This window comes from Quercus suber, unplaced genomic scaffold (assembly GCF_002906115.3).
Source record: "Quercus suber isolate HL8 unplaced genomic scaffold, Cork oak 2.0 scaffold_81, whole genome shotgun sequence".
Classification (NCBI taxonomy): domain Eukaryota; kingdom Viridiplantae; phylum Streptophyta; class Magnoliopsida; order Fagales; family Fagaceae; genus Quercus; species Quercus suber.
The window spans coordinates 86,598-103,109 of NW_027069546.1; positions in this window are offsets into that span (position 1 = coordinate 86,598).

Sequence of the window (16,512 nt, forward strand, 5' to 3'; positions counted from 1 at the left end):
TAAACCAAGGCAAAAGGTGAAAAACCTGTGGCTGACTTAGGTGAATTTCTATAAGCTCAAAGAGCGTCTAGCAAGTGCATTGTCCATCCTCCCGTATACTCTTGGCTCATTTTACTAATAATTTTTATGAGAGTTTTGTTCGTTACCTTTGCCTGTACGTTTCCTTGAGGGTAATACGGTGATGACCGGTGATGCTTGACTTGGTAGAACTCTAGCATTTTCCTCACATCACTATTGACAAAAGGTGTGCCATTGTCACTGATGATCCTGTGGGGAACTCCAAACCTTATAATTATGTTTTCCTTGATAAAGTTTGCCACTGCTTCTCCTATGGCTTTACGAAGTGGTACTACCTCTGCCCACTTAGTAAAATATTCTGTAGTCACTAGTATCCATATGCATTCTCGCGACAGCGAATTCACCAGTCTGACCAAATCAAGCCCCCAAGTGTGGAAGGGCCATGGTGTGACAATTTTTTGCAAATTCTGCGGATGAGTGTGAATCAAATTGGCATGTACTTGGCAACTGTGGCAAATTTTCACAAATTCTGCCGTATCCTTTTTCATGGTAGGCCAGTAGTAGCTCATTTATAGCAGGCATCTATAAAGCCTTTTCTTTCCCTGGTGTTCCCCACACTCCTGAGTGTGCTTCTTTTACCATTTCTCTCGCCTCTTCAGGACCCAAACACCTCAAGGGGTCTCCATCATACCCTTTTTTGAAAAGGACCATATTATGCAAAAAATAGCGCGTTGCTAACCTCCTGAGCCTATATTTTTCACTGTGCTTTTGCGGTAGGATGCCTTCTGTCAGGTACTGTATAAATGGGCTTCTCCAGTCTTTGCTTACGAATGCAGCGTAACTTTCTTCTCTGTCTGTTGCAAGTTGGTAGTTCCCACACTAGGGTTGGACTTGGTCCGCATCTTTACCCATGGTTGGTAAATAAAAGCCTGCCCTTTGAAGTCTGCGGTAAAGGCTAACCTCTCCGCAGGATCTGCAAGTCTTCTCATGTACTTCTTTCAAATTTCTCTGGGCCTCTTTTTACCCCACACATCTGGATAAGACTCCACTTGGCATCCAGCGGTACAGTTCTCCCTTCACCAGGGCGTAGTCTTTGAGTATTTTTAGTTCCATGGCTTCTTCTTCTCCCGTCAAAGCTTCCCTCATGGGTATCTTCCAATCTTCTTCGCAATGTTCCTCTTGAAACCTTTCTTTCAACATTTCAATCATGGATTCTTTTCTCTTGCTGACCTCTACTCTAGTGCTCCCCCCTTCAAACATTATTTGCAAACCTAGTGCGGCCAACTCATTGGCAAACCAATTCTCGTTCCTCGGAGTATGTTCTATTTCAAAAGTTAAGAACTTTTCTTCCATTTTTTGGGCCATTGCTCTGTACGGGGTTAGGCTGGGTTCTTTTAGGGAGAAACTCCCTTTGGTCTGGCAGACTACCAAGTTTGAATCACCCAGTACTCTCAAATGCTTAACTCCTATTTCAAGAGCTGTGGCTAGCCCAGTTAAGTAGGCTTCATATTCTGCTGTATTGTTTGAACTAGGAAACTCCAACTTGAATGATAGTGCTGCTACTTTATCTTCTTCATGATACAAAACTACTCCAACCCTTTCAGATTGGGTGGAAGAAGACCCATCAAATTTCATTACCTACTGTTCTCTGAGCTCCTCCGCCGTGGCTACTTCCCCTGGAAATTCGTCATCCAGCGAAAATTCTTTCTCCCCTAGAAACTGTGCCAATAAGTCTGCTATAGCATGGCTTTTTATTACTCTAGGCGCCCCCATTCTCAAGTCATACTACAACAATTGTAACAGCCACTATGATATCCTGCCAGAGAGGATTGGCTGCTGTAGCAAAGCTTTGATGGCATGGGACTTGGTCATCAGCCATACTTTGTAGGCCAAGAAATAATGGTGTAATCTTTGTGAGGCATACACAATAGCCAAACATGCCCTTTCTGCCCTTGGGTAACAAGTTTCTATATCTTTTAGGGCATGGCTAATGTAGTATACTGGTTGCTCGATGCTGCCTTCATCTTCTTGGGCGATTAAGGCATCAATGGCATATGAATTGGTGGCCATATAAAGTAGCAATAGATTCTTGTGGATATGGGCCAGTACTGTGGGGAGGTTCATCATGATCTACTGCAGCCTCCTGAAGGCTGTTTACTGCGCTTCTCCCAATTCAAAACTTTTTCCTTTACTGAGCAACTTAGTGAAAGCCGCAATGATTGATGCCAACCCAGGGATAAATCTCTGGATATATGAGACTTTTCCTAAGAAGCTCTTCAATTCCTTCGCCGTGGCTGGAGGTCTCATAGTTGCAATGGCTATGACTTTGGCTGGGTCTACGTCTATTCCTATACTATGTACTAGGAAACCCCAAGAATTTCTCAGAGGACATTCGAAATGCACACTTGAGAGGGTTCATTCTTAATTTAAAGACTCTGCATCTTTCGAACACCCTTTTTAACATATGGAAGTGTTCCTTTTTCCTCTTTGACTTAACCACTATGTCATCCACATAGTCTTCTGACTCTTGATGCATCATATCGTGAAATATGGCTGTCATTGCTTGTTGATAAGTTGCGCCTGCGTTTTTCAACCCGAAAGGCATCACAATATAGTAGAAATTTTTCATGGGTGTTCTGAAAGTAGTTTTCTCTGCATCCTTTGGTGCCATTCTGATCTGATTGTACCCATTGAAACCATCCATGAATGAGAACATGGCACTTCCTGCCGCAGAATCTATCAATAAATCCATATTTTGCAATGGGAATTCATCTTTCAGGCATGCTTTGTTGAGATCCCTGAAATCTACGCAACACCTTATCTGGCCATTCCTCTTCTTTATTGGTACTATGTTGGATGGCCAGCGGGGATGTTGAATAAGCTTAATGAATCCTGCGGCCAGCAACTTCTGCATTTCTTTGACTATCTGCCTTTCTATTTCTGTGTGAATTTTCTTGGCAGGCTGAGCTACTGGCTTGGCCTGCGAGTCCACATTTAACGTATGTGCAACTAACCCAGGGTCTAGCCCTAGCATTTCATTATAGTCCCATGCGAATACGTCTTTTAATTCTTCCAACAACCGTACCAGCTCTGTTTTTTCCTTTTTTGTCAAACTTGCACTAATTGATATAGGCCTTGGCCCTTGCGAAGTAGGCCCCAGGTCAACTTTCTCCATTTCTTCTTCTGCCATAACCTGTAACTCCTTTTTTGCTGCAACTCTTTCACTTTCCTCCTTATCTCTTTCTTCCTTTGAACTCTCTTGGACTCTACAACACATCAAACTCTTATGCTGCCCTTCATGGGTGGGACTCATCTGTGTTTCAATCGCGGGCCCCACACTCTTTCATAATTTGTATACGATTCTGCCATCAGGTCCTTGAATCATGACACATTGGGGTGTGTCATTAGATCTTGCAGTGGGCGCTTCTTTCCTTTTCCTCTTTCTTGCCAACAATTTCCTTAGATCGAGTTTTGGGTCATTCTGGACATCTTTCCACCTAGGCACGAAGGTACCTCGTGGCTTTAATATTGAACTTTCTCTAGATGGAGCCCATTGGTCGTAGAACATAGTTTCTACTAGGTGGGCTTCTGCCTACTCGAATGGTGAGGGGTTCGTGGCTATGTGTATCATCCTGCCATTCAATCTTCCTTTCACACATTGGTGATAGGTAGATGGGACCAATCGGTATTTGTGTAACCATGGCCTCCCCAAAAGCATGTGATAGGATACTTCTGTCTTCACCACATGAAACCGTGGTAAAGAGGCTATAGGGCCTACTTTCAACCATAGCTGAATGTGGCCTGCTGTGTATTTGCCCCTTCTGTCGAACCCTGTCACTTCCAATGGGCACCCCTGAATCTTCCTTTCTGAAATTCCTGCTGCTTGCAGAGTGCCCAATGGAATGAGGTTCACAGAAGCACCTGTATCTACCAAATCTCTCTTTATGAGGATTTGATTTATGGACGCCGCCAAGTGTAAGGGCCTTTTGTGATCTGGGTGCCCCACCTCCATATCTTCTTCGTTAAAAGTAATTTCAGTTAACTCCTGTAAGAGAGCACTATCATTTGGTATTTTTGCCGATAGACATTTTACTCCTGCACTAGAGGCAATGCTCACCAAAGCCTCTGTATCTACCTTTCTTTTCTTTGCTAGAGTCCCAGCTCATCGAACAATTTTTTGAACTTGGAACTCTATTATGAAGTGGTAATGGCCACTGCAGGCAAAGCCATGTTTTCTTCTTCGTCTTCTCCTGGGTTTGCGCAAATTACCACTGTTGCTACTCCCTTCCTTTTATGGTTTGGGAGTGGATTTCTTTAGACTTCTTGCTGGGAAAATTCTAGAATCCCTTCCTTTATCCTGCAATGCACTAATCTGTAGAGTGCCCAACATTCTGCGGTAGAATGTTGGACATAATTGTGTAAACGACAAAAATGTGGGTCCCGCCGTTCCTCCTCTGTGGGCTCCCTAGCGACCTGGTTAGGTTTGAAAATTCCATCTCTATCCATTTGTCTAGCAGTACGTCTAACTCCTTTGTGGTGCATGGTATTTGCGAGGGAGTATCGTACTCTCTCCCGTTGGTCTTTCTCCTCCGCTTACCAGTGGACACCGTCATGGCTTGCGGGGCACTTCTTTTGTCTATGCTTGGCTTTATGAACTGGGAAGTTTTTCTCGCCTTTTGCAATAACTGCGTGAACTGCGTGAACTGGGAGATTTCAAGGTTTTCTAGAACTGCCATGTACTCCCTGATCATATTCGTCATACACATCTCCGCCAGCGTCCTTTCTTCGCAATAGTCATAGCAGTCGAGTGCTATGTCCTTAAATCTCTTAATGTACTCCATCAAGTCTTCACCATTCCTCTGTTTAGTCACTTGCATAGTTGCAAGTGTCACCGTTTCCTTTCCATGAAAGTATTTGGTACAAAATACATCCACCATATCATCCCATGTTGGGATCGATCTTGGCTTTAAGCCAATGTACCAGGTGTAAGCCCGGTCGCATAGTGATTTAGAAAATTCTTAAAGACATAAGTCTTCGTTTGCGGCATAAGGATCGAGCATATCAATGAACTTGCTTACGTGCTCAACAACACTTCCTTTCCTGCCATCATATTGTGCGAAAACTTGTGGTTCATACCTCTCGGGGTATGGTTTACTGAGCACCCTTAGTGGGTATGGAGGCCTACATGCGTAGAATCTCTCCTTTGGTCCTCTGGCTCTCTCTTGCTCCAAGAGAGCTGCTACTTCAGCCATGGTAATGAAACGTTGATCCACATTCTGCAGGACACCTCCTACTAATGTCTCTTTTGCCGCATGCTCTCGATCATGCTCGCTTCCTTTTTCCTTTGTTCTGTTCATCTTTAGTTGACAAATTTCTTCCATCATTTGCTGTTATGAGTGCTGTAATGCCTGTAACACCTCAACAAAGGTATTGGCATTGTCTGCAGGGATCGTTGAAGGAGGTTGAGGTCCAGCCCCCATCCCGTTGGCCCCTTCTGTCGGGTTAGGCTGCTGTTGGTAAGGCGTCGTTGGCCTAGACTCTGCTTGTGAGGGCACGGCACTCATGTTTCGTGTTATCCAGGACTTCAGAGGCACTTGTTTGCGAGGGCTCTAATCCCTAAACTATTTCTCAACTCCCTAGTGAAGTCGCCAATTTAATATAGGGGCCTTTTTTTGTATTATTCTTTGGGCTGGGCTGCCTCCTGTGGTGATGGGCCTGGGTATTTTGAGTAAGAAAGTTGAGACCGGCCCAACTGCAACTCACTTTAAGCTGGCTTGTGCACAAACTTGACCTCATTTGCTAGGAGAGTACTTATGGCAGGCAGAGCTGTTTTTTTAATAAGTCATGGCAGGCAGATATAATAACAAAGGAAAAGAGGATATAATGATCTTTCCCTGACGGAAAATAACCAAGTAATCTCTATTTTTTTATGACAATCATAGTAATGACAACGACTTTACAAAAGAAGTGAAAGATTAAATGACAATATGAATTAATCAAAGGAATAATATCAAGTTAAGTTTGAGTCCTTAATGGCAAAGACCAAAGAGGAAGAACGCTTCCTCTCAATGAAACTAATCTCTTAGGAAAACGTCCTGCCGTGGGGATTAATGACTTTGAGGGAATTGGACCTAAATGATTAGTGCCCAAAGGAATCACTATTGTTTTAATCGTCTTCAAGAGAGTGGGATTTTGAGGGGGAGAGACGGGAATCGACCTACGAGTGCATGCCCATTACACTTTTTCTCTTTGTTTTCTGTTTTCTCTCTTATCTTTTCTTCTTTCTTTTCTTTTTCTTTTGTTTTCCTTTTTACTTCGTGATACCCCTGTTTTTTGATCCCATTTACAGGGCATGACAAGTGTCCTTTTATAGGGCCTGCCATGACCAGATTTTACCACTTTACCCCCTTAACTGCCTTTGTCTATTCTGGGTGTACTTGCCGACCACCTAGAGGCTCATCTGTGTACCACTTACCCTCGCTAGACAAAGGCAGGTTTGTGTTGTTTATTAGTCCACCATGGCATCCTCTCCTGCCATGGCGTAAATGCTTTTTCTCTCTCTCCATGGCATGCACCCAACGGTTCCCACCTCAACGTTGCCTCTTTTAGGCGGTCTGCCATCCCTGTAGAACGTATCTCCCAAAAGAGCTTGAGTAGGAACCGCCAAATAGATATTTTCCCCTCTCCCCACCACCCAACCACACCCCCCTTACCTCTTACCTCTGACCCATGGCCCTACCACGTCTTATATCGGTTGGGTACAGGCTGGTGGTGCTTGGACCTTACGCGTGCCTTCCTATTATGTATGTTCAAAATCTGCCTACTACTCATGCGTTTGCTGCGATCTGGAGCTTTGTTTGCACAGTCTGCCACGTTTCTTTGTTCTTTTACATGAGCTGTTTGCATAATTCACTATTCCCTTTAGGGACTGAGCTTTACTTGGTCCTGGGCTTCTTATTTCTTTCAGATCACTTCTTAATTATCCTGGCTTCCTACTACATTACTTAGCATTTCCTGCCGCGACGATTTGCTCCTACTGGGCCTCTTTTCAGGCCTGCTGTTCCATTCTTTCCCCTAGTGGCTTAATATGGCCACTCGTGTTCTTACTTATAGGCTTCAGTGTCCCTTTCATTTTCCGTTAGGCCTGCGGCCCATTTACTTCCATTGGACTTCCTCGGCCCACTCACTAACTCTGCATTCCCATGAGCTTTTACTAACTTGATTGGGCTTCCCCGGCCCAATTTCCTTATTCTCATCCTTGGGGTTAATGGGCTTGCCATCAACCCCTACTTTTTTTATTTACATTGCCTTGGGCCTGCCGCGACCCATTCTCACTTTCCCATATCATATACTACCCCTGGGTGCCATTTCTCTCTTTTCGGGCCCTTTGGGCCCATTTACTTCCTCAAGACCCATTTGTTTATGTTATGGGCCTGTGATCCATTATTCCTACCGCTTGGGCTTAATGGTTTTATTCTATGCTTGCCACTTCTATTTGCTGCCTATGTTGCTGAGTTGGGCCTGTTTTACAAAAATGACCCTCAACAACGTCTCATTGAGGTGGCTGATTGTGATAAATACAATATCACATTACTTTCACTTGTACCACAAACACTATTTTTATTGTTTACCAATTATAGTTTATCATCTCAAACGTTATAAAAATGTTGTGACATTTGATATATTGTATTTTCTTCTGCATTTTCTGGAGCAATATATCAAGTACTAACTTAGGGCCATCCGAAAATAGTAGTGAGAACATAAATTAGCAGCAGAGATAAGGGATACAGAAGATATGCTAGTATATATGATAGGAGAAACTATTACATACTTTAGAAATGCATGTTTAAAAAATGTGCAAACTAATACTATGTATAAGTTAAATCTATTCTAAAAAAATGTTTAATTTTAATCTCATGATTTTGATTGTTTTTAATTGTACCCATGCATATACACGTGATTACACACTAATATCTTCATAATGGACAAAACCAACATCTGTTTTCTTTTTGAAAAATTATTAGTTACTCTTGAACAACTTGCTAAGAAGAGTGAAATGGTCCAAGTTAGGGGAATTAAAAAAGTAGAGTAAGACCCAAAATAACATTAGTATAAGTAATATAAATGGTCTTATAAATTAAGAAATAACAAAGAATATGACTTCAAATATAACAAAATGGAAGAAAAGAATACATGTGGCCAATCCTAACTTATTTATTTGGGATCCATAGTCAATGCCAAAACTTTGGGATTCAATCTTCTTCTTCCTTCTTCTTTTTCTTGTATTACATAATCCTAGATTACAATGATATGGTACTCCTTTCTCTCATATTAATACAAAAAAATTCACAATTTTTTTCTCAATTATATATTGACATGACAAGTTGTAATCAGTATAGCACTTTCACATGACCATATCATTGACACTAGTTTTGTTACTTTTTAATACCAATTACAACATACCATATCAAGAATTTTGAAATTTTGTATCCTTAGACTCATTGTTATCCAATAGCACTGGCATTAATATGCCTTCCAAGTTTTCTCATTCATTAATGACAAAATTCCAAAACAGAAGGTATTTTGCATACTTTAAGGCCAGCATTTCACGTACCTCTTTGAACTTGGAAGGAATATCTTGAAGATGTGTGAATTTTAGCTTTTATCCACGACCTCGCAATTAAACCTCATCTTCTAACAAATACCAGTATTTCCTTTCCCCTTCACAAAAACTAGAATCATCCACACAAAGAGCTCCACTCAACCCTTTTACTTAAAATTGGGCTATCAAGGAAAAATAATAATAACAATAATAAATAAAAAATTCTACTGGTGGATAAAATCTAAATCATTTCTCTACAAATGAAGACTCTGCAAGATCAATGGCATGAGCAAGTGCAACAACTTTATTCTCACACTCTCTTTGCTCATTAGCAGGATCACTGTCAGCCACAATTCTAGCCCCAGCCTAGAAATGAGCGACCCATTCTCGGCACTTGTTCACATCTTTGTATGAGAAGATTGTGTCGAAATGTGCATTAATTGGGAACACAGGTTTTCAGAGCAAGGGAAATGTCCATATCACCAGAAAATGAAATGCCTCCAAATCCACCACTTGAATGGCCCACGCCTTGTGACTTCCAGTTGATCTATTAACTCCGTTGCTTTCAATTGCTTTGCAGCAGAGCAAAATGAAAAAACTAAGAATGAACCTTACAAGAGGTAAGACATAATTCGATTAATCTCATTCATATTGTCAGGTTTCTTTTGCCATTAAGTTCCTCAAAAAGGGTAGGATTGGATTTCTTCAGAGATATGTTTCTGACAAGTAGATAGTGAACAGTAACGGGTGAAAGATTACGTCAATCTTTGTCATAGCACTTGATCTGCAAATCTGGATCCTCTGTATTATTCACACCAGAACACTGGAGGTCGACTTCTGGATCTCCTGCTTCATATGGACATGTCCTCTTTCCCCAAAATGCTCCAGTTCAAAAGGAAAATGCTCCCACACCCTCAGTTACTCAGATGGTCGAAGAACATCATCTTCTTCTTCTACCTTCGATTCTGTGTTAGTCATGAACACTTCCTCTAGACCAAGATCTTGTCACCCTTTTTCCCAACTTCAACATGTCTCTGAAGGCTAGAACTCTTCTAGATTAATTGTTTATTTGAAATGGATTGCAGTGGCAAATATTTTTCAGAAATTCAAGAACAAGAAGAAATACAAAAAAATCTGTACCTCCTAAGTTGTACAATAACAGCTAGGTAAAAATGGTTGTTAGCAATTTTACAGGACCGCCGAGGAGAAAAAAAAAAGTGGGGGGGGGGGGAGATTAAGAATGGAAGTACACTAAAAATATTCTCCTTAGGTTTGCATCGAAGTACAAGTTCTACGCACAATTCACATGAAACTAGAAAGTTTGCATGAGTAAAGTAAGTTGAAACTTGTTAGGACATATGTGTTTTCACTTGTTAAGAACATATGTCACTTATTTATGTAAATTAGCTAATCCTTTGACAAAACGCACTCTACTTGTAATTGGATAGTTCTAGGTGTTTTTAATACTTCAAGAAACAAGGTTTCAAGATCAAGTGTTGAAGTCATCAAGTCTGTCCAAGAAAAACAAGCTGAAGTGCAATTTCATTAAAGCTCGACACCTGCTCGATAGGGAAGAAGGATGCTAAAGATGGCGATCAGTACACTGTTCCGGCAGGACCAAAATGTTTTGGATGTCATGGTTTTGGTCACATGAAGCATGAATGCCCTACATATCTTAAGAGTATTGGGAAGAGTAAGGCACTTTTTGCAACCTTGAGTGACACTGAGCCCGAAGATAATTCCGACAATGAGGATGACAGAATCTTAAATGCCTTCACTGTCACAGTCAATCCTACTGAAAGGATTGTTGAAAAAGTGGACGAAGAAGAAGAACTGGTGGAGTCCAAATTCGAGAAGATGGATGATCAAGATGATATCCATTCAGCCTATGAGAAGCTTTACAAACTCTTTAAGAAGCATGAGAAATTGTATAGGTTGGCCACCAAGAAGCTCAGTGATGTGGAACTTGATCGTGAAGAGTTGTCCACAAAGTTTGATGAGGCAAATCAAACTATTGGAGTACTGAGGTTTGAGAACAATTTCTTGGCTGAAAAGATTAAGAAGCTTAAAGCGGAGCTGTTTCAAGTCAGAGCTTAAACGGTTTCAATTCTTCCCCCTCATCGCCGGTTTAAGGGTTTAATCAACGGAAAGGATCTTCCAAGATGTGGAAGAAAAAGGACTCTAATTGATTTTATGCTTTTCTTTGTTTAACATGTTTTTGTGTGTTTACTTTCAGTTTTGTTTATTTTATTTTTGATATAAAAAATAAATAAAAAATTGAAAAAATCAGAAAAATACAAAAACAGTGTGTGTTTTGTGTACTTTGGTACTTATGTACCTTGGATGGTCAATGAAACAGAGTTTTCTAAACTTTGTATCTTTTGTAACTTAGATGAGCATCTCTATGCATAACTAAGCAAGTGAGCTTTATGGCTCTTGTTTGTGATGAGTAAGATTAAGTTATCTCTTAAACTTAACACTCGTATCACTCTTTTTGACGGGTAGGACTAGAAAATCCTAAGAGAAAGGCATAAATAACCATCTCACCACTGTTGCCTGCCAATCATAATATGATCCCTGTATACTTCGGCATAGCATAAGTGCAATGTCAAAGACATTCGTATGCTTCGGCATAACAAAAGTGTGATGTCAAATGCTTAACATCTTGGGTATTTCTTTTCTCTCTTTTATATGCCCATGTATGGTATTCTAAAATAAAAGAAAATATGCAAAGAAAATACAAAGCAAAAAGATTAAAAATGTTTTAAATATGGTTGCAAGCATGTATTCTAGGAGATGTGGGAGTTATAGGATGTACCTCGAAGGTGATAGTCCTCATCAAACAGTTATGATTATGTGTAAGTTAAAGTTATTTTCTCATATCTCAGATTGTCATAACATGTATACACATATGTAATCTTGTGATGTTTTTCACACACAATATGCAATATTCTTTGCTACTTTTGATACATGTGCAGGTACAATGTGATTTGGCCATCACAAGTGTTTACATGTGCTAATGTATGCTCACTAAACTGTCTTGACTTGGTTTTGAAAAATAAAATTGGTTAGACTTGTTTAGTGTGTGTGTGTGTGTTTTTGAGGATCCATGTGCTTGAAAATTTTGTTGAGAGCTGATTTTGAAACTTAATATGTTGAGTGGATCATTGGTTGAGGTACATGTTGGATTGCATTTATATCTGTGTTTTTCTCTTCTCAAAAAATTGTTTTTAAAAGCTGGCTCAACACCTCCTCGACACCTCCTCGATACCTTGTTATCTATCGAGCTTCTCAAGCCTTTTTCTTATCGCAATCTCGACACCTCTTCGACACCTGATGGATCGATCAAGAAAGTTCCTGTCTCCTCGATACCATCTCGATACCTTGTCAATTGATCGAGCTTCTGTTCTTTGAAAATGAGTGTTGTTCCTCGATACCTCTCGACACCTTCAGCAATCGAAGGCCATTTCCTCGACACCTACCTCGACAGCTTTCTCGATACCTCTCGACACCTCAACTATCGAGAATTACTGAAGCTTCTATTTAAGGATCTGCCGTGATCTATACTTCATTTTCTCGATCTCTCTTGATCTGTCCGCGGCTGTTCATCTCCCCAACCTCTTTTTCTTACTCAAAATCTCCAACCCACATGATTTTTGGCCATTCCTTGCTTCAAATCACTTGGTAAGATCTCTTTTTCCTTCCTTTTTTATGCATTTCATGTTTTGAATCTTAAGTTTTGGGGTTTTCCAAAAATTTTGGGGTTTTTCAAAATTTTTGAGTTTTTCTTGAAATTTTGGGTTAGGTTTTCAATTAAATGTGTTCAAAATGTCATACATTGCATTTCATGTGCATTAGAATGATATTTTCATGCATTTAGATGTGTGTTTTCTGCTTGTGTAATGGTAGGCTTGGATTGGGCCGAGCCTATGATGTTTTTTAATTTGCATGTCACATGTTCATGCATTCCCCATGCATATGTACTCATTGTTCAATATATTTGTTATATGTGAACTGTTTTGGGACTTTTCTAATTGTCTCCTTCTTTATCTCCTTCTCATTCTGTCTACGTTAGTCGTGTCTATCGCACCTAAGCGTAAATCTACTTCGGCTCGAAACCCTCTGCGTTCTGAAGCTTCTTCATCTTCTGATTCTGCTCCTTTAAATCTTTAGTTCCATGATGGTGATGCCCACAAGGCATTTTTGGAAAACTTTTCTAGACGAGGTGTTCATTCGGAACGCCAAGTCATTTTGGCGGACTTCGCCGACATTGACCTTCCCTCTGTCATTCATAGTAGGGGATGGGAGTCACTGTGTGCCGTTCCGATCACTTGTCCTCTCATGCTTATTTAGGAGCTTTACTCCAACATGCAGAGGATTGATCGTTCAGTACCTCTCTTTTTCACTCACGTTCGAGGTACATGCATTCCTATCACACTGCAGCTAGTTGTGGATGTGCTTAGGATTCCTAGGATAGAGTTTCCTTAATATCCTTCTTATGAGCATCTGAGGACTGTGTCCAAATATGAGCTCATTTCTGCTTTTTGTCAGCGCCCCACTAATTGGGGTGAGCATCAGTATACATCATGTAAACCTTTTGCTAAAGGCCTAGATTCCTAAACATGGTGATGACTTTTGTACTCCATCCACTCTGTCATTACAACTCCATCACAGAGCCTCGTGCTTGATTTTTGTTATCTCTTCTTGAGCATCTTACTATAAATTTTCCTTCTCATTTCATCCTGTCTATTATAGATGTTCATTTAGATTCGACGTCCCATGATAAGCTCAATTTTCCTTCCGCTACCACGAGGATCTTACGCCATTTTTCTATCCCTTTTTCCTGTGTCCAACCACTTCACACACATCTGTGTCATAGATGCCGCTACCGTAAAACGTAGTGAGGCTCAGTTTAGGTCGAGACAGACGGATTCCACTCCTCCATCTCATTCAGCTCCATCCAGATCTGCTCCATCTACATCTATTCTTTCTTCCTTTATGGACGATGTATCTCTCGAAGACATCATGGCGCAGCTACAACGCATGGATGCTCGCCTCGATACACTCTCCTCTGAATTGTATCAAGTGAATGTTTGTGTTGGTCGTATTACATGACGGTAGGCGACCATGGGTGTTTTTGCTCCTGAGGCTACTCCTTCACCACCTCCTCCAGTAGCTTTTGACTTTGAGGATGATGATGATGATGGTGATGACGATGATGCTTCGGATGATGATGATGGAGATGCTAGCTCTACTGATGAGGTGTCTACATGACACTCTACCCTTTGTCACTCATGACAAAAAGGGGGAGTAGTTTTGGGTTATGAGAGTAGTCATCTTAGGGGAAAAGTTAGTATAGGACATTTTTTATAGGGGTAGTGTTGATATTTGAGGGATGTAATGAGGTTTTGATGTATCTTTTCTTTTCTATTCTTTATAGATAAATTGATCTTGTATATGAGGTCTTGTGACTTGTTTTACATACATTATACTTATTTTCTCTCTATATGTGGATGTATGTTTCTTTCACCTCTCTCTTCATGTGTTGTTTCTTCTCTATCTTTATACACATGTTCATTATACTTGTATGCAATCTATTATTTTTATTTCATACAAGATGCCTTGATGTGTTTTGTTTAAAGTGTTTTAGAAATACAGGTTGTCAAAGTCTACTTGCTGTAAACTCTCTTCTTTCAAAGTTTTTCAAGAGTTTGTGTTAGGATAGATTTTATTGTATTCAACAAGTGAATATGAGTTGAGTGATTTATGACTTCTCTCATATGTTCATTTGTTTGTTGTGGTTTTGTTACGGATTGCCAAAGGGGGAGATTGTTAGGACATATGTGTTTTCACTTGTTAAGAACATATGTCACTTATTTATGTAAACTGGCTAATCCTTTGATAAAATGCACTCTATTTGTAATTGGGTAGTTCTAGGTGTTTTTAATATTTCAAGAAACAAGGTTTCAAGATCAAGTGTTGAAGTCATCAAGTCTGTCCAAGAAAAACAAGCTGAAGTGCAATTTCATTAAAGCTTAACACCTGCTCAATAGCTCCTCGACACCTACTATCTGTCGAGATTTATAAAATCAGATTTTCTGATTTGATTTCTTGGGATCTATGAATATGTTTTTGGGCCTTCTTTTCTCCAAACCCTAAACATATAAAAGGATTGTTTTAAGAGCCATCAAAAGATACACAAGTTGCACAAACATTGAGCAAACTTTGTTCAAGCAATTTGTGATCAAAGACGAAGTTCTTGACCTAGTTCATCTTCTCTGAAAAAGTTGCTGTGTATTTGCACCAAAGGGTTTTGTGACCAAGCATCTTCCTGATTTTCATCGTGTAGGATGAACTGAAGAACTTTGCAGCCAACCTCTCCTTCTAAGTTGGTGTTTGAAGTCGCGTACTGGGATCCGCGCATTGGTTAGTCACGTACTTGGGAGCCGTGCATCAAAAGGGGGAACTGTCACTACAGATCAAGTCCAATTGGGTATTGGGGTAAGGGTTCAACTGTAGGTTGGTAAGGTACTTGGGATTCCTTTACTTGTAACCGTTTGATTTGATAATAGTGAATTTCGAGAGTGGTAACATAAAAATCACCTGGTGGGGTTTTTGCCGCAAGGGTTTTCCCCATTCGTAAACAAATCACCGTGTATTTCAATTTTTGCTGCATATTTAGTTTTTGGTGATTTGTTGGTGCTTCCATATATTTGCATGTTAAATTGATTAATTAATAACTTGGCTAATTAATTAATTGGTTTAATCACAAGGGGTCATTAAGTTTGTGGCCTATCAATAAATGTTGTAAAGATTTTGTTCTCAAAGTGGGGGCATATACCAAAAAGTCACATGGTTTACTAATAGAGGCCACTATCCATTGAGCCCAAGCCCGATTAATTTATTAGACCTTTGAGTTTTTAATATTTGATGCAATTGATTAGAAGATTAATTATTTCAGTAATTGATTATGGATTATTTGCTTTCTTTATGTGATGTAACGCTTGAATGATGATATACTTCAAGGCTCCAGAATACATTGTGAAGTACCTTTAAAATTGGTGAATAAAATTAATTGAAATTTGTTTCATAACTTTGTGGTGATTCTTGGAAAACTCTAGAGTGAAGCCTATTGTTTAGACCAGTACTCTAGGTGGTGAGCCTAGGGTTTGTTCTATTCTTTTTCCTCTAGTTTCTATGCATATTCCTTTTCCAAACCAAGAAAACTGCATCACAAAGCCTACTATAAGAATTCAACCGGAAAGGAAATTAAAGAAAAAAAAAAACGGGGGGAAGAAACAAGACATCTACAATTTTAGATATCATTTTCATGACCAACATTTAAAGTTTACTTTTGCACCTGCACGAGGATCATTGCTTAAAAAATAACAGATTATGTAAACCTTCTTTGTCATAAACTGCATTTATGAACTAATAAAGAAAAAAAATTTACGATGGAGTTGTTGTGCATAACATGGGAATACTGCTCAACATTCATGGGCTTTTCAACCTTAACAAAACCAGGTTTAGAGACCTGCATTAGCAGCCTGTATTAATACATGATTGTGACAAAAAAGTGAAGGTTTATAAAAAACTTATGCGGGTTCAGAAAAATACATAGACAATGATACATAGTATTAATTGTTACCATAGAGAAACTAACAAAAAAAGCTACCGTAGATAGTCATGTGTTCAACCGTGTGATCTAGCAAAGGTTAGCATGATAAATTGCTCTCCCGCAATGGAATTAGAGGACATATATAAGACAGGAATTGGTTTCCACATACATCGAAAGCATTTGATACTTTGTAACCCTTTTTTGAGTTCTCAAACAAACAGATCCACCAAATCTCATGACAAAGAATCAAATTCCCACTCAGGTATTCAACAAG